The 19058-nt window shown below is 37.7% G+C and overlaps 1 protein-coding gene across 1 annotated transcript in view; it reads left to right on the forward strand.

Annotated features, from left to right (window-relative positions):
• Nucleotides 1-4070: 4070 nt before the first annotated feature.
• LOC112046535 (cGMP-dependent protein kinase, isozyme 2 forms cD4/T1/T3A/T3B) overlaps nt 4071-19058 on the forward strand; it is a 215760-nt gene continuing 200772 nt past the window's right edge. The window contains exon 1 of the mRNA XM_024083203.2: nt 4071-4395. The gene's annotated coding sequence lies outside the window, so the exon portion shown is untranslated. The remainder of the gene's footprint in view (nt 4396-19058) is intronic.

A 19058-nucleotide genomic window follows, 5' to 3' on the forward strand; every position in this document is an offset into this window, starting at 1 on the left:
CCATGGAAAGGTACAAGTATTCCATTATACCGGACGTTACTACTTCGCTTACGTTCTGTGATCCTTTATAGGGTTCCGTAAGTCGTAATAAAAAACAGACAACTTAAGGTGCTGCTAGACTTGACATTCGTGCGAATGTTACTTCTCAGAAAAATACGATAACATTTTAGCATTCATTCTGGCGAGCAGTCTAGCGAGCAGATTTGCTTGGAGATTATAAATTATAGAAACTGGCAATATCTTTGACGAGCATCGAATAGAACGTTCGCTAGAACTCTTAAGGTGTTCGTAGCAATATTTGGCTCTATGCTTGGCTCGGCTCGTTGTTCTAAAAACCTAAAAATCTAAAAACGTCGAATACTCGATGTTCTGTTACAAATGAATGGTCAAGTCTATCAGCACCTATTTATGATCATTCGTTTGTCTGTCACAGTAATTTTTTTCCGAATTTACTAGACCCATTAAGTGCTACGAAACATACGAACTCCTACTGCTCATCTTGATGGGAAAAATTGCCGGCAGAAGAGACGTAAATCGTAGAAAGAAGTCGGTTGAGGAATATCAGAGAGCGGACCAGGATTTTTTTTTATTCTTTACAAGTTAGCCCTTGACTACAATCTTACCTGATGGTAAGTGATGATGCAGTCTAAGATGGAAGCGGGCTAACTTGTTAGAAGGAGGATGACAATCCACACCCCTTTTCGGTTTCTTCACGACATCGTACAGGAACGCTACACGCTTGGCGGTACACGTCTTTGTCGGTAGGGTGGCAACTAGCCACGGCCGAAGCCTCCCACCAGCCAGACCTGGACCAATTAAGAAAATCTCAATCGGCCCGGGGATCGAACCCAGGACCTTTGTAAATCCACCGCGCTTACCACTGCGCCACGGAGGCCGCCAAACAACTCCGCAAAATTATTTAAGAATTTACAAAGCAAACTTCTCCGACTAGTCTACTAGTCGGAGACGCACTCGAAGACTTTATTGTGAACAGGATTTTATTGTCTACAGCCATTTGTTGGTATAAAAATTAATAAAGATTTTTATGATACATGGTTAGCCCTTGATTGTAGTGGTAAGTGATGATCCAGGCCATGGTGGAATGCGTTCACATATAAGGTAGTTAAATCCCTACCGCCTAGTCACTCTTGACTTCACATTCAGATTTATTGGTATAAAAAATGGGAGCTGAACGAGCAGAAGAGATCATCGCATTGAGTATGATGATGCAAACCAGAAAGTCAGACATAAAAATAAATTATGATATTAAATTAATTTAAAACCAATTTTGGAGACTAACTAGCGCCATCTACCGTGTAGTAGCTGAACAAGCATTTTAAGATTCGAACGTCTGCTTGTATAGAAATAACTGCAATATCCAGAAAAGTGATCCGTCCATTAGAAGCTAGAGGACATAAAGAAAGGAAAGTCTTACCCATACTTTTTATTCGTTATTTATTATTTCTCCTACATACATAACTAGCGGACGCTCCCGACTTCGCCCGCCCTTATAACGCCTTAATCAGACCCATTAGCAAAATCTGTTTCTATCGAATGTCTGCTAACTATAACTGCCTGCTAAATTTTATGTTTGTACGTAAAGCGGTCTTCGATATTTTGTAATTTGAATTTTCATTTCATATTTAAATCTCGTTTTCAGAGCATTCGCCTTATCGTGGTCCAATTTTCCATCTAATTACCAATTTTGGCTTACTCCTGAAATAATTAATAGATTTCCTCGTTGGTCCCATGGTTGGCCTATGTGGTGTTCACCAGGTCCAGATTTAGAATTCTGGTTCGGCCTATATAAGATATTGAGTTTTTCTTTATTCTAAGAAATTTTCAGTAAGAATTTTCAACTCTTCCGTCAAGTTGTGAAATACTGAGCAGTTGTTTCTTCTAAGAATTTTTTGTAACATCTTTTGTTGATTGTTAATTAACACCCTAAGACCATGATATGTTCTATGTCCCAATGGATTTAGTCCCTAAACTTGACTTTGACTATATAGCAGACACGCTAGCAGACTACTTTGGAATAGTTCCAAGTTTATTCTACCTATATCTCTGATAGTGTCTACGGGGAAACAATGCCGGGAACGCTTAATCACTAGGCGATACGTCTTTGTCGGTAGGGTGGTAATACCACAGTCTAAGTTTATCACCAGATCTGACCCAATGTCATCATCACCATCATTAACAACCCATATTCGGCTCACTGCTGATCTCGAGTCTCCTCTCAGATTGAGAGGGGTTAAGCCAATAGTCCACCGCGCTGGCCCAGTGCGGATTGGTAGACTTCACACACGTAGAGGATTAAGAAATTTCTCAGCAGGTGTGCCGGTTTCCTCACGATATTTTTCCATCACCGTTTGAGACATGTGATATTTAATTTTTTTTAATATTAAATCTCACAAATTGGTCCGATGTAGAAAATATTAAATCCCACAAATTGGTCCAATGTTGAAAATGTTAAATCCCACAAATTGGTCCAATGTTGAAAATATTAAATCCCACAAATTGGTCCAATGTTGAAAATATTAAATCCCACAAATTGGTCCAATGTTGAAAATATTAAATCCCACAAATTGGTCCAATGTTGAAAATGTTAAATCCCACAAATTGGCCCAATGAAGAAAATATTAAATCATTGATGCTTGAATGCTTACAAAAATATTGTAAGCATTGGACCAGCGCATCGTGACGGAATTAAAATCCAATTCCCTTTGAAGAATGGCAAGGCAATGTACCTAGTGAGTGGGCTGTTCAATATGACTTAAGAATCCCTGAGTGTCTGCCTCAACGTTATTTTACACTAGAACCTTGTTATATCTACTGTGCTAGAGCTAAGGCACAAGCGCATTAAAACTGAGGAGGACAAATATGCACAATAGTATTAATTTAATTTAGTCGCATAGTAGTTTACTTTGCGACTAAATTAATTTATTATTTTTACTTATATTAATTACTACTACGAACGTTATTTAAACAAATAATACCTAAATATTGTGTATTATGTGGAGTTGTGTGTTCAGGAAATAAAAACTAAATATACCTACTTACATAAATATATAACGTAAGTAAGCACAAAATTGTGCACGTGTGCGCTGTGATTTTGTAGACACGTAACCTATCTATAGTTTAAAATTTCTGTGGTCTTCGTGGTGTATGTGTTGTTCAGTGTTACCAACTCTCCAAAATATTTATCCCTAAAGTTTGTGTCAAAAACCCCTAAAATCGCCTTAATTATTGAGTTGTCCCCCTAGAAAATATAAATTCATAATAATTTGAAAATAAAAATAAATTTAGAAATAATATGCAGTAATATTTTAGAATTTAAACTATCGTGAGTGTTATTCATATTAATTGATTATGAAACTAGTCGGGCATACTCCGACGTAATATCACGTGAGTTTTAGCCGTGTTTCATAATCAATTAATATGCAGTAATATCTTTCAAAAGTCTATATTTAATACAGACAAAATATTACGTCTTTATCTGAAGATTCAGATTTTTTGAAATCATACACTGAATAAATTTAACAACTTTTTTATTCGATGAAAATTGCCGCCAGTGGCCTCAGAGTGGTTGTAGAATAACGTATTATATGTCATTATAAATCGCTAGGTCAAGAAAGAAATATTATAATTATCATCAATTTAAAAATATTAAAGAGTCAATAAATCCCTGAAAATACCCCTAAAAATTTCAGACCCCTAAAAAAATCCCATTTCACTTATTTGTCCCCTAAATCTGGGGGAAAACCCCTAAGTTGGGAACCCTGGTGTTGTTCATCACCAGTGGTGATGCAAACGTAGGTAGGTAGGTAGGTATATGAGGATTACACAAAAATCACGTAACCCGCATGCTCTGGCAAGCGATAACCTACCTACGTATATATTTTACTTATCTTACAGACATGATTCAAAATCGTTTTCACCCACATCTAAAACTATGGGGCGTGCTGCGCATTCATTCATATTCACAACGCGGCGTTTTTATTTATACCATATACCGCTTATCGGCGCATCAAGCCCGCTTACAGTCTCTGTTTCTGTTTAGTTTAGTTGCTATACGGGCGGCGAGGGAGCCGCGCGTATCCACCGTTCTATACCCGGCGCCGCCTCCAGTGACCTTGACGCGTACAACGTCCATTGGCCGGGATGCCAAGACGCAAAGTGCTCTTTTCCACTCCCTAAACTATGACAATAACCCGACAGAACATTCAAAACAGGGATTCAATGTGCCGTAAACTCTGCCACAGGTGGTATTCACTACACCTGTCAAAATGATGTGACAATGACAATTGACAACCGCGCAACATAACCTCAATTCGAAATCATAATCAGTGGTTTTTACAATGATTTGGGTAACGTGGAAGTTTCGCCGTGTGCTCGGTAAGATATGTTTTATATTTCCTTTAAATATTTATTGTGTTTGGTATTCAGTTATAGGTTATGTCATTTAGATAATACATACGTGCATTGTTTCCCGCCGGCGAAGTCGTCCACTCACAAACACACTGCATTCATTTCATTTACATTACGACAGACCTAAGTCATCTCTGTGCGGAATCTAAAAATAACTCCGACTGTAATGGCTGTTAGGTTAATCAGTAGTTTGCTAAGTTAAATCCTTGTTAATATCTACTTAGTACTTACGGTTGGAGATTGTTTTATTTACTTGCTAATTCAATGCTTTATAAATGAAAGACTGCCTAGTTATTATCTAAGTTAATAGGTTCCGTAATACATAATCTTGCGTTAAGTAATATGTACCTATCTGCGTCTACGTACCTAAATGTTACGCTCAAATCTTACTGGTAGTAAAATTCAACTTCAAACTGCTGCAAACAGGTTCATGAGTAAGAGTTCTGGATGGGTTAGTAATTTGTTGGGTTCCTTCAAAAATTATCCTTTTTACAGCCCGGTGTAAATAAGAAGGGTGTTAGGAATAACTGTCGAGGGTTTTTCAACATTTTTAATTCTTTTTCTTGTTAACTATTAATATTGTTTTCTCGTTTGCTAGCATTATACCTACTGCAAGTTTTACTGATGTAAAGAGATTGTAGTTTTATAACAGGCTATCTCTAAGGCTTTATACTCCGTACCGGAACCGTTTGGCGTGACGTCTGTGACAGCAGGGATATAACTAGCCTCGGACGAAACCTACAATCAATAAAAAATTATAAATACCTGGGAGCAAAGTCCAGGTCCTCTTGGACATAAATAAGGTCTCTACTGCGCCTAAGAGGTCTTCCCATGACCTAAGGATCTTCAAGGATAAAGCGAATAAGTATTTCTTGGCAAGCGCTTCCTAACTTAGACCTTGTCACAGTTTTCCATCAAGCGTGATTGTCATGAAGATGTAGCCAATATTATTTTAAAATCATTATGTTGTTCTTAGTCATCATTCGCTTATTTTAAAGTCCCACTTATTAAGAGGTTAAATCTACTATGCATCTCCAATTTGTTTTAGGCTAAACATTAAGATTTCAAGGGTTTCATCACCTTCTTTTAAATATTGGATAGAAGCAGGCGTTACTTTGCGGAAGTTCATCATGATTATATAATGATTTATTTATTTTGCTATCATCCGCGAAAAGTCGACGAACCCATGCGACAACGTCACCCAGGTCCGACAAAATACTCTCTACGTACGTTTCTTTGCAATTGCACGTTGTAGAGTCAACATCTCCTGAGGATGCTCCGGTTTCGGGGTGAAACGTACGTAGAGAGTATTTTGTCGGACCTGGGTGACGTTGTCGCATGGGTTCGTCGACTTTTCGCGGATGATAGCAAAATAAATAAATCATTATATAATCATCACCTTCTGTTACTTAAGTGTAGGATAGCTTATTCACAAATTTTGTCTTTGACAAAATTTTTGTTTATACTATCTGAACTGCAATTTTTGTCTACACTTTTCAGAATGTGGTGAAACAGGCCAAAGGGTTAGTGATAAAGACAGGGACAGACAGGTCGTAGACCTTCTCAATTTTAAGCAGCTTCAAAAGTCAAAACCATTTTATTTCATTTAAAATTAAAATGGTTTGTTTGTTCTAAACAATAATGTAAAGTCATGATGATGGTTACTAAAAATTATCATCTCGAGGTTTAAAAATTTCTAACTCTTGTCTCAAACCAATTAAACCCACAATGAACTCAGCTAGTATTCTTCAATTTATTTTAAAAGAAAGAGAATATCAGTCACTAAGCTAAATCCAAGGATTCAGAACCTCTTGATCTATAGCTCTAGACCTTCTAGCCTAGTAGTTTAAAAAACTGATCCAATGGAATACCTGCATCTGATTAAACTTTGTATCTCTGTCTATAGTTTCTTATTAGAAAAGTATTAAGTTTTTATAAGTGGCCGATATCTATCTCATCTCCGCAACTAGTTTTACAACGACCCAGTATCAGATAAATTAGATGCCTAACAATATTTTTAACACAATATACTGTTTCTGATTACCATCACATATCAGTGAATAAACGGGTTTAACCACATACCGTGTCTCGTCACCCATCGCCGATTTGGGTCAACGATACAAAACCCAAGCTCATTCACCGCTAAGGTGTGGAATGCCCTTCCGGTATACGTTTTTCTGCCACATATGTAGGTTTACAACCAGTGGTGTAGCGAGGACTAATCTGGACGTGGACGAAGTCACACCAGCCAAGAACTTTTCATTCAGTAAGTTCATGTTCCCTAAAATCTACCTAGTATTAGACATGTAATCAGGTTTTAACTATAAGAACACACAATCGGGTCGGGTTTTCTTAGTCGGAAACTTGTCAGACCATCTCTAAGACCTAACCTCTAGACCTACAATAACATTGAACAATACATTTCGAAGTCCAATAACATTGAACGAAGCTCTGAATCCAAACGATCGATCAATTTCTTCAATCATGTTCATCAATGCTTCAATTATTGATATTATTTTGTACCTATAGGTATGTATCCGATTGTTATTCTAATCCCAGATAAAAAAGTTACGTAGACGTATTTACGTAGGAAAACAAATATGTAATAGGCAAATGCTTATCTTTGAAATAATAATATCATTAGGTGTACTAGATAATTCTATAAAAGATTTAAAGTGTTAAATCAACATCCTCCAAAGAGTGTTCTGTATCGTTTGAAAGCAAGAAACAGAAAAAACGATATAGAAAGGTAATGTCACTGCTTAGAAGACTAAGCAGCGCCAACCCTTTGCATAGTGTTTGTATGATGTCGAACATTGATTGATATTGATATTGATTATGATAAATATGATGCAGCTAAATCACGATCACAATGTCTTCATTGAGTAAAACCTGAACGTATGTATCAGAAAGGTAAATCTTTACTAATATTATAAAGCTAAAGAGTTTGTTTGTTTGTTTTTTGATTGAACGCGCTAATCTCAGGAACTACTGGTCCGATTTGGAAATTTATTTCAGTGTTAGATAGCCCATTTATCGAGGAAGGCTATAGGCTATTTATTATCGCCATTTTCCTACGGGAACGGGAACCACACGGGTAAAACCGCGTGGCGACGGCTAGTAGGTAATATAGGAGCTGCGATAACAATTGCAAAGGATAGAAAAATGAAAATGTACGGATCAGATCCGTAACTACATAAGTACATAGTACGAGTAAGTACGCTTTTTCGATGAACTTGATGAAATGACTTTTATTGAAAGATATGATAAAATGCATCTTGAGGATTGAAATGAAATTAATAGAAAGTTTAATGCTAGTGTGAACGACGCTGAAGTTTATATTGTACTAGCTGACGCCGCGCGGTTTCACCCGCGTGGTTTCCGTCCCTGTAGGAATATGGAGATAATATATAGCCTATAGCCTTCGTCGATAAATGGGCTATCTAACACTGAAAGAATTTTTAGTTTTAGTAGTTCCTGAGATTAGCGCGTTCAATCTAACAAACAAACAAACAAACAAACAAACAAACTCTTCAGCTTTATAATATTAGTATAGATATGAACAGACGCGCTTGCCTTTAATATACTGTAGGCTTCTTTTAGTCTAATTTGCTTTTAGGACACTCATTTAATTTTAAGTTTGCCACTTTAAATATCACCGTATTTTTAATGATAATGTAAAACAATCATCATCATCATCATATCAGCCGATGGACGTCCACTGCAGGACATAGGCCTTTTGTAGGGACTTCCAAACATCACGATACTGAGCCAACTGCATCCAGCGAATCCCTGCGACTCGCTTGATGTCGTCAGTCCACCTGGTGGGGGGTCGGCCTACACTGCGCTTACTAGTGCGGGGTCGCCATTCCAGCACTTTGGGACCCCAACGTCCATCGGCTCTTCGCACTATGTGCCCCGCCCATTGCCACTTCAGCTTCGCAACTCGTTGAGCTATGTCGGTGACTTTGGTTCTTCTGCGGATCTCCTCATTTCAGATTCGATCACGCAAAGATACTCCTAACATAGCTCGTTCCATCGCCCGCTGTGTGACTCTGAGCCTTCTTATGAGGCCCATAGTTAGCGACCAAGTCTCGGAACCATAGGTCATCACTGGCAACACGCACTGTTCGAAGACTTTTGTCTTCAGGCACTGAGGAATTTCGGACGAAAAGATGTCGCGAAGTTTCCCGAATGCAGCCCAGCCGAGTTGGATTCGACGGTTCACCTCTTTCTCGAAATTGGACCTACCTAACTGGATCATATGTCCTAGGTATATGTATTCGTCTACAATTTCGAGTGCAGCGTTCTCAACTATAACTGGGTGGAGCGATACATGAGCATTACACATTATTTTTGTTTTGCCCATGTTCATTTTCAGGCCCACCTGTTGAGAAACGCTGCTGAGGTCATTGAGCATGGTACTAAGGTCATCCAGAGTCTGTGCCATGATGACTACATCATCCGCGAACCGCAGTTGAGTGATGTACTCGCCATTGATGTTGATGCCAAGTCCGCCCCAGTCCAGAAGCTTAAAGACGTCTTCCAATGCGGCGGTAAATAGCTTCGGAGAGATCACATCTCCCTGACGCACTCCTCGCTGCAACTGGATTGGCCTCGTAGTCTGATCCTGAATACGGACTGACATAGTGGCGTTTTCGTACAAGCACTTCAACGCTTGGATATACCTGTAATCAATTCGGCATCTCTGCAATGACCTTAGCACAGCCCAGGTTTCCACCGAATCGAAGGCTTTCTCATAGTCCACAAACGCTAAGCAAAGTGGCTGGTTATACTCGTGAGTCTTCTGTATAACCTGCCGCAGCGTATGGATGTGGTCTATGGTACTAAAGCCTTTTCGGAAACCGGCTTGTTCGGGAGGCTGGAAGTCGTCAAACCTATTAGCGAGACGATTCGTAATGACTCTCGAGAACAATTTGTAAACATGGCTTAGCAGCGAGATGGGTCTGTAATTCTTCAGCAAGGTGTTGTCACCTTTTTTGAAGAACAGAACCACCACGCTCCTATGCCACGCCTCAGGCGTCGTGCCCTCGTGAATGACGGAATTGAACAATCGCTGAAGGACTTTAAGTATCGGTTTTCCACCCGCTTTCAGGAGTTCTGCTGTGATTCCGTCCTCACCTGGCGCCTTATTGTTCTTCAGTTGTTTGAGAGCCACACTAATCTCGTATAGGCTGACGTCCGGGATATCTTCGGTATAGTGTCGGGTCAACTTGGCTCTGGGGTCTTTAGCCAAGTTGTCAACAGGCTGCTGAGTAGTCATGTATAGCTGTCCATAGAACTTCTCGACCTCACTTAATAACTCGGGCTTGGAAGAAATCAGATTACCGTGTAAAACAATATTAACAAATTATTTACATCGACTATTGAATATGATCAAACGATTCTAAAGGGATTCGAGTTTTCAAAGAAGATATTCCAAAATTGTACGGAGCCCAGGATCAATTATAATAATTATATCCCAAGAAATCCAACACTATAGTATGCGCGTTATCATCTGAGTCGTCCGGTCATAAAAGTCAAAAAAGATAGGAATGTGCAGCGCGCCTACCTGCGCACCCTAATTATCGATAAACGGCTACCTGCGCACGTGCTAATGATGAGTCAATAATGATTTGGACGATTCTGATTGGTCGGTTTCTAATGTAATTGCATTGCGTATTTTTTTTGCTATAAATGTGTTTACTGCAATTAAATAAATACATTCATGTGTTACTCGTTGCGCACTATGGATACTTTATTTTCTAACGTTGATCTGAAGAAATTACATGGCGATATTAGCCCTCAAGCTCGAACACTGATTCACAACGTATTCCTGTTTCTCAATGAATTGAAAAGTGATCCGAATAAAGTGGCTTCTCTAAATTTCAACAAACCACGTGAAATGGCCGCATTTGTTTGTGGTGTGAGCAGAGCGACAGTGGACCGAATCAAGACGGAAGTATCACAATCAGGCAGTACCTGTATACCAAGAACAAATTTACAAGACGAAGATTCTGATGATGAAGACTCAGATGAAGATTAATTTTATTTAGTTAATAATTATATAATATGAAATATGTATTATATTAAATCAAATATTGTTAATTTTTTTAATTTTGTGAACAAGATACGATAATAAACTTTACTTATCGATAATATGTCTTTCATTGTTACACCCTTCACTAGACGGCTCCATAAGACCCATAAGTGCAAGCGAGATAGATATAGAGAAATGATTTATGGCCCTAAGACTCAGTTGTTAACGATAGTAGTATAATAAGGGTAATAATGGCGGATTGATGACGTTTTCTACGCAGTAGTCGTTTTGACGTTTGCTGTCAAGAGTCATGGCATAGTTGATTTAAGGACTCCATCTTGATATAACTCAAAAACTTGGGGTTTAATTTTATTTATTTTATTTTTATTTAGTTAGATTTATTCACTTATTTAGATTTCAATAAAATCCTAGTATTTTTTTTTTAATTTTAATGATACGGGGTACAATTAGAGTGGACCTGAAATGGACCATCTCTCAAGCTCGAGCTCGAGCTCTCATCAGCTCAAGTTTTCAAAACGTAATTTGACCAATATTAATTATAACTCATTGTGATACAATTTTAATAAATACTATAAGATAATGCAGACCAAGGCTGTACTGCATCACCTTAAGCCGATATGCCGCGGCAGTCACGAGTAGATTGTTATTTCGCATAAAATTACCAATGCCTTTTATCAACGCTCTCAAGTGTAGCGTATTGCATGCAACCTTTTAAAACGTCCCACATTACTTAAACTTAAAAATAAAACTTGTACTTACCAACTTAAAAAGGAATACCTTTATCCTGTTCTTTTATAATCGTAAAGTATATGTTTTATAGTAATGTACTTGTAAATGCTAAACGAAGCATTTCCGATACGACTGTGACAGTAAGTAATCGTGATCTGAAACTTTCAATTATTTTAAATGGAACTAAAAGGTTAATAAAATTGAATTGATCAACGCGAGTTTTCTTTACTTCGATTTTATGGTCTGTTATTACCAAAATAAAGTTGTTTCTTTTTAAAATAATACTTGCAAATGTATTTCTTTACTATGGATAACTAATTTAATTATCGTAGCAAAAATGTTTGACAAAGCAGCTTGTTTGATTTAGAACAGGATAGTTAGGACGTCCGATCATATTATGATCCCGCAAACTTCAGAGTACCTATATTATGTCATTGTTATCGAAGAATCTCAAGTATACCAAAGAATCCCAATCGAATGTCAGGAAGCACGTATAGTTTATTTAGATTTCAACTTTAATAAAAGCTTGTTTATTATCTACTAGAGAACACCTGCGTGGAATTTAGTTTTCCACAAATCCCTTGGGAACCATGGATTTTTCCGGGAGGAAAAGTAGCCTATGTGGTAATCCATAGTAAAATCCATTTCCATTCCAAATTTCAGCCAAATCAGATCAGCAGTTGCGGCGTTTAAGAGTAATAAAAATCCATACAAACTTTCGCGTTTATAATATTAGTAGGATTTTCATACTATACGGCAATTTACATAAATTATAGCTGTCAGTTTACTTTAGATATCAGATATTTTCAATTATTTTAAATGAGACTAAAGTGTAATAAAATTGTCGCGTGTCATTTTATGTGTTTCGAAGCCACATGTATGATAAAATCTATAAGCTCCTCGTACAAAGATAATAAAAGTTGAAGTGATTTTGAGAATCCGAAATAATATTGAGCGTATTTGCTATTATCGGATATCGGATTCAAAACCTGTATTTTATTTCATTTTCTGGTACTTAGTCATGACTTGTTTTCGAAATGGCTGTGGAGACAAATACGTCCCGCGACGTCGTACATGTGGATTTTAATAAAAAATGTTCGTTTTATTTATCGGTAACTAGCGGACGCCTGTGACTTCGTCCGCGTGGAATTTAGTTATTTACAAATCCCTCGGGAGCCATGGATTTTTCCGGGACAAAAAGTAGCCTATGTGGTAATCCATGCTATAATATATCTCAATACCAAATTTCAGCTAATTCGGTTCAGTAGTCGAGGCGTGAAAGAGTAACAAACATTCATATCATCAAAATCATCAGTTTTCGCAACTCTCGCGAAACCATGGATTTTTTAGGGATAAAAAGTAGCACATTTTAATTTAGAGTAAAATCAATTTCCATTCCCAATTTCAGCCAAATAGCTTCAGTAGTAGCGGCGTTAAAGAGTAATAAACATCCAAAAAAAACATACATTCAAACATCCATACAAACTTTCGCGTTTATAATATTAGTAGGATTCAAGCACTTCCAGTAAAATTGAAAATTTGATCAAATTTTTAAAAAAAATCTCTAATTTAAATTTTTTACGCCCTATCTATTTTTAACCCCAGTTACTCCTCATATTGCAAACTATATAAATATAATTTGTTAAGTATTATTGTCCATGTAAAAAATTATAATTTGCATTGAAAAAAAAACCTGTTGAAATAGATAGCATTTTAATTTTATTTATTTTTATAGACTATTGTTATAGCATTTATGTTGTACATAAACAGACAGTAACCAGCAAAGTTACGTACTTATTACATCTTTACAAAGAGTAAAAGTAAGCAAATCTAAATATTGAACTTCTCAGAATCGGTGTGTTCTTCTTCCCCTTCTTCTCTTCTTCTTTTTATAGCTTCTTCGCTTCGAGTACATAACTCGAAGCTTTCATCATCATCATCATATCAGCCGATGGACGTCCACTGCAGAACATAGGCCTTTTGTAGGGACTTCCAAACATCACGATACTGAGCCACCTGCAGTCAGCGAGTCCCTGCGACTCGCTTGATGTCGTCAGTCCACCTGGTGGGGGGTCGACCAACACTGCGCTTACTAGTGCGGAGTCGCCATTCCAGCACTTTGGGACCTTTACGGTTCTGTTTATAGTGACAAATCAAGGATATGAAAAATTAATATATCGAAATTGATTTTCAGTAAAAGCTTTGGAATGGATTGCCAAGGGACTTATAGATGTTCTGAATCATTAAATGATTCCTCAAAGATCGTCTAAAAGTTACTACTTAACTATATTATAAAAATCAATTTCAGTTTTCAGGCTTTGTTTGGAATATTTAGTAGATGGTTTATGTGAAGTTTGCACAAAATCGGTCGAGCGATTCTTCATTTAACACATTTTTTGTAATAGGACATTTTAACTCAGGATTAGGACTTTTCCTACCCCTGAATTCATTTCTAAAGTAGGGATACGATAGGGGTAGGCTAGGGTAGGACAGGGGTAGGAGTAGGGCATGGGTAGGAATAGGGTAGGGGTAGGGAAGAAGTGCACATAAGTCAAAGCGAAGCTTGACCGGTTTCCGTTAGTCTATATTATAAATATTATGTATGATGTACCTATTATTCCTCATGTTATATATAATTTATACATGACTTATTTTTTCTATTTTATGTATATATTATTAGTATGTACAGTTTATTTATTATACTTATTATCTATTTATAATTTGTATTATTCCACTATCCGTTTTCCTTCAATCTCAATCAATGTGAGTTGTCTGGAGGAGATCGCTATTAGCGATATTGTAGTTTTATATTTTGTTATGTGGAATAAAGATATGTATATCTAAATATCTTAAAAACCAATTTTATTTTCCCTTATTACCTATACGTTGGATACCTCGACTGATTAGTTAAGTTAGTTTAACTTTAAAGTTAAGAAGTACTTGTCATTTGACTGCGTAGAAAATAATGCTCTAACAAAAATATCATCGAGAAATCTTGGACAAGTGTTCTTTTATACATAACACAATATAATTATGTTATCCGAGTAGTGCAAATATAATGCTTCTCAAACAAGTTATCATAATGTAATAAAATTAAAGCATTTTTACTTGCCCGTGTTTCGGATTATGTTTCAAGTTCATCTCGTTTGTTGATTGCTATAATATACTTGTAGCTACATCTAATATATAAAATTCTCGTGTCACAGTTTTCGTTGCCATAATCCTCCGAAACGGCTTGACTGATTTTGTTGAATTTTTTTGTGCTTATCCGGTATCTATGAGAATAGGCCAACATCTATTTTTCAAAACCCCAAAATCCTAGGGGTAGGGTAAAAGTAGGGTATGACTAGGGTAGGTGTAGGATTGAGGTACGGTAGAGGTAATGTAGGGGTAGGGTAGGAGTAGGGTAAAAGCAGGGTAGGGTAGGGATAGGGAAGAAGTGCATCATAAGTCAAAGCGTCTGGTTTATTTACCATATGTTAGAACTAGCGAAATTAGTCCATGACTACAATCTCACCTGATGGTGAATTATGATGCAATCTAAGATGGAAGAGGGCTAACTTGTTAGGAGGAGGATGAAAATCCACACCCCCTTCGGTTTCTACCCAACATTGTACCGGAACGCTAAATCGCTTGGCGGTACGACTTTGACGGTAGGGTTAACTATTTTTTTTTTATTCTCACAAATTAGCCCTTGACTACAATCTCACCTGATGGTGAGTGATGATGCAATCTAAGATGAAAGCGGGCTAACTTGTTAGGAGTAGGATGAAATCCACACCCCTTTCGGTTTCTACACGACATCGAACCGGAACGCTAAATCGCTTGGCGGTACGTCTTTGTCGGTAGGGTGGTAACTAGTCACGGCTGAAGTCTCCCACCAGACCTGGACCAAATAAGAAAACTTGAATCAGCATAGCCGGGGTTCGAACCCAGGACCTCCACCGCGCATACCACTACCACAGAGGCCGCCAAAACGCCATTTATGAGAATGCGTCATATAGCTCACTGCCAAATATAGTATTAAATATAGCGTGGATTACTTCGATAGAGCGACAAATGTCTATGACGTCAAGATAAAGTCTCATATCGATCTGCTAGCGATAAGTATAGGCGGAAAAACATGCTTTTAATAATTAACAGAAACGTAGTATGAGATAGTAAACATAAGTATAACATTCTGGGGGTGATTAGTGATCGATACTGATGCCAACAATCAGTAAAATTATTGTCTCTCTGTTTGTATGTTCGTTATAAAAACTAAAACTACTCGACGAATTTTAACGACACTTGGTACAATTATTCTTCATACTCCGGGGCAGGTTATAGTATACTTTTCATCACGCTACGATCAATAGGAGCTGAGCAGTGAAGGTAAATGTTGGGAAAACGGAAGAAGTTACTCCATTTTTACAGCGATACTATCGGATTATGAAGATGTCTAAAGGCGGACGAAGTCGCGGGCGTCTACTATAAAATTTGTAAAAATTGCAACCTGGTGATTTCAGTATGTAGTAACTAAAGTCAATATTAAGCAAGTCATGCAAGCGAGTCGCGAAGCTGAAGTGGGCAGGCCACTTAGTTCGGAGACCCGATGGACGTTGGGGTCCCAAGGTGCTGGAATAGCGACCTGGAAAGCACAATGTTGGTTGACCTCATATTAGGTGGACAGAGGACATCAAGCGGGTTGCAGGGAGCCGCTGGATGCTGGCGGCTCGAGAACTTTGTGCTTGGAGGTCCATGCAAGAGACGTCCGGCAGTGGACGCCCATCGGCTGATAATGATGAAGCAAAATGCTCTACTTCCACTTGGCCTAGAATTATTAAAAAAAAATGTGGGTACTTAATACAAATGTTATATTTATAAATCTGATAGTGTATCTAGGCTATTTTATTGCGGAAAGTTAGAGCAATCGCAAATAGCAGACCTTTTGTCTGCCGGTAGCTCTGTCAGGTTTTCATCAGAATTAAGAATGTATGCAACTTGCGAATTAGACCAGGTGCTCTGAGGAGTTGAGTCTGCATTTTAAGAGGACCGTTATGTCAGGTACTACAGGTCCGGTTTATAAAATTTAGATAGATCGAGGAAGGCTATATATTATCCCCGTATTTCTACGGGAACGGGAACCATGCGGGTGAAACTGCGCGGCGTCAGCTAGTCGAGTATATGGATTGAACAAATGCTTTGTATCAGTTTTATCGCTTGTTTTATTAAAAATCCAATTTGTATCATGACATTATCACACTAATAGCCATTCAATTAAACAACAATTTTTTAAAATATGTTACTCCGAAACTACTGTTTGAATTCAAATGACACTTGGCACGACTTGTGCAAATACCACGAAAAAAGTTATAATAGTATACTTCATGTCCCTAAAATAAAATTACGAGGTGAATATAATGCATAATAGTCACCTCGTAATTTAGGTACCTACACATATTATGTATGCATGTATGCGTATCCGTGATAGCCCAGTGGATATGAACTCTGCTTCCGATTCCGGAGGGTGTGGGTTCGAATCCGGTCCGGGGCATGCACCTCCAACTTTTCAGTTGTGTGCATTTTAAGAAATTACGTGTCTCAAACATTGAAGGAAAACATCGTGAGAAAACCTACCTATCAGAGAATTTTCTTAATTCTTTGTGTGGAGTCTGCCAATCCGCATTGGGCCAGCGTGGTGGACTATTGACCTAACCCCTCTCATTCTGAGAGGAGACTCGAGCTCAACAGTGAGCCGAATATGGGTTGATAACGAACGATTATGTATCTATGCATTATGCATTATTATTACTTATGCAATGCTATATTTAACCTCGAATTTCCACAGGACTGGGAACTACGCGAGTGAAACCGCGAGGCGGTAAATGTATTACTGCCAATAAAAAATCTAATGTTTGCAGGAGCTCCTACAGTTATTATCTTTTACAACGCACTGAAATTATCACTTGGCGACGGTAACAAAAACAAATCTTCTACATTATTCTAATTTTGTAACAGAAAACACGGTTTGGTTCACACTGCAGTGTTAAAAGCTATAAATTAAAATTAATATGATGCACCTGCATCACACTTATCCTACTAATATCCTACTAATATTATAAAGGCGAAAGTTTGTGTGTAAATCTGGAAGTGTGTAAGTATGTATATTCCTCTTTTACGCTGCGGCTACTGAAGCTATTTGGCTGAAATTTGGAATAGAAATAAATTTTACTCTGGATTAATACATAGGCTACTTTTTATCCCGAAAAGATCCATGGTTTCCCGAGATTTGCGAAAACTGATGATTTTGATGATATGAATGTTTGTTACTCTTTCACGCCTCGACTACTCAACCGAATTAGCTGAAATTTGGTATTAAGATATATTATAGTGTGGATTAACACATAGTCTACTTTTTATCCCGGAAAAATCCATGGTTCCCGCGGGATTTGTGAAAAACTGAATACCACACGAAGTCACGGGCGTCCGCTAGTTAGTAGTTATAACAAATTATTATCAAATTGAGATTGTTGCACACGGCAGCAAAATTTACCTTTCCTACATTCAAGGGTTCATTCATTGTCATTTATTCATGTCATTCATGTCAACATGTCATTCATTCTATTCAATGTCTCGCGACGGTCAGAATAACAAAAATTAAGAAAAACACATCGAAACACTCGCAGACGACTTGCGCTTAAATCAGCTGTACCTAAACCACAGAAAACATATGTACAGTGTACACCTAGACTAAGCTTTACGGAAATCCTCGAAACATGTGATAGATCATTACTAGAGATGCGCTGACTATGACTGTTACTAGACGACTAGCCGATCAGTCGGCCGTATAGTCGACATCTTTGCAAACGACTCTTCGGCTAGTCGGTAAAAGTCATCTGTAGCACCCAAGTGCAATTGATTCCCTCTTGTTCGAGGCTTGTATTTATAGACTAATCGCTTGATTAGGCAGTTGACTACTACAATAATGATTTCCAATATTTAACGATCGAAACTGTTTCACATCTACAGTTTTAAACCGTTTGTAACGCGATGATTGTTACGCAATTACCCCGGGTACGACTAATTAATTTTTAATACCGAACGGATTCCGTAGCGTGGTCGCTCAAAGCTAAAAATAAATCTGTTTATTCGTTTCAGTACTTGCACAGAGTAAACAAAATATCAATAGATTACATACAGAACTAATAAATGCTGTCTTTCATGGTAATAAATCTTCATTATACCCTTTCATGTGAATATATTGCATGGTGGTAAATTTATTATCTTTGTAGGTAGACCGATATATTTTAATGTGGAGAACATTGTGAGTAAGGTCTGCGTACAGTAAGAATAATAGAAGAAACTAACGTATTATAGGACTCAAAAGTGATTACAAATATAAGAAAACTAATGTCGAACAAAGGTTGTGATTCACAACACTTGTCAGGACAACATAATTAACAAATCAAACTGTAACCAAAATAAGACCGTAGAATGACAGAGAATGACCTTGAGTGGAGTCACGCACTTGTGAACGATGTGTGTAGGGTTAAAGGATCCTTTGACTGATATCAAACACTCCCCTTTTCACTCTCCCAGCCTATCACAAGTTACCCATAAAGAATTACACAACAAGAGATGTGGGCGGGTCGAACGACACGAGCACACTGAAGCCAACACGAGATCGAGTGACGTCATATCCGTCACAGACTACTATTCCCTACACTATTTATTAAAAACATGTAAATTTAAAAGTGGCCAACGCAGCGATACTAAACTTTTATTTTAAAGTCCACTTCAAAGTGGACGAGAAACTAGGAGTTCTTAGATGAAATCTGAAATGCTAAAAAAGTGTGAT

The sequence above is a fragment of the Bicyclus anynana genome, chromosome 19 (genome assembly GCF_947172395.1).
Source record: "Bicyclus anynana chromosome 19, ilBicAnyn1.1, whole genome shotgun sequence".
Taxonomy (NCBI): domain Eukaryota; kingdom Metazoa; phylum Arthropoda; class Insecta; order Lepidoptera; family Nymphalidae; genus Bicyclus; species Bicyclus anynana.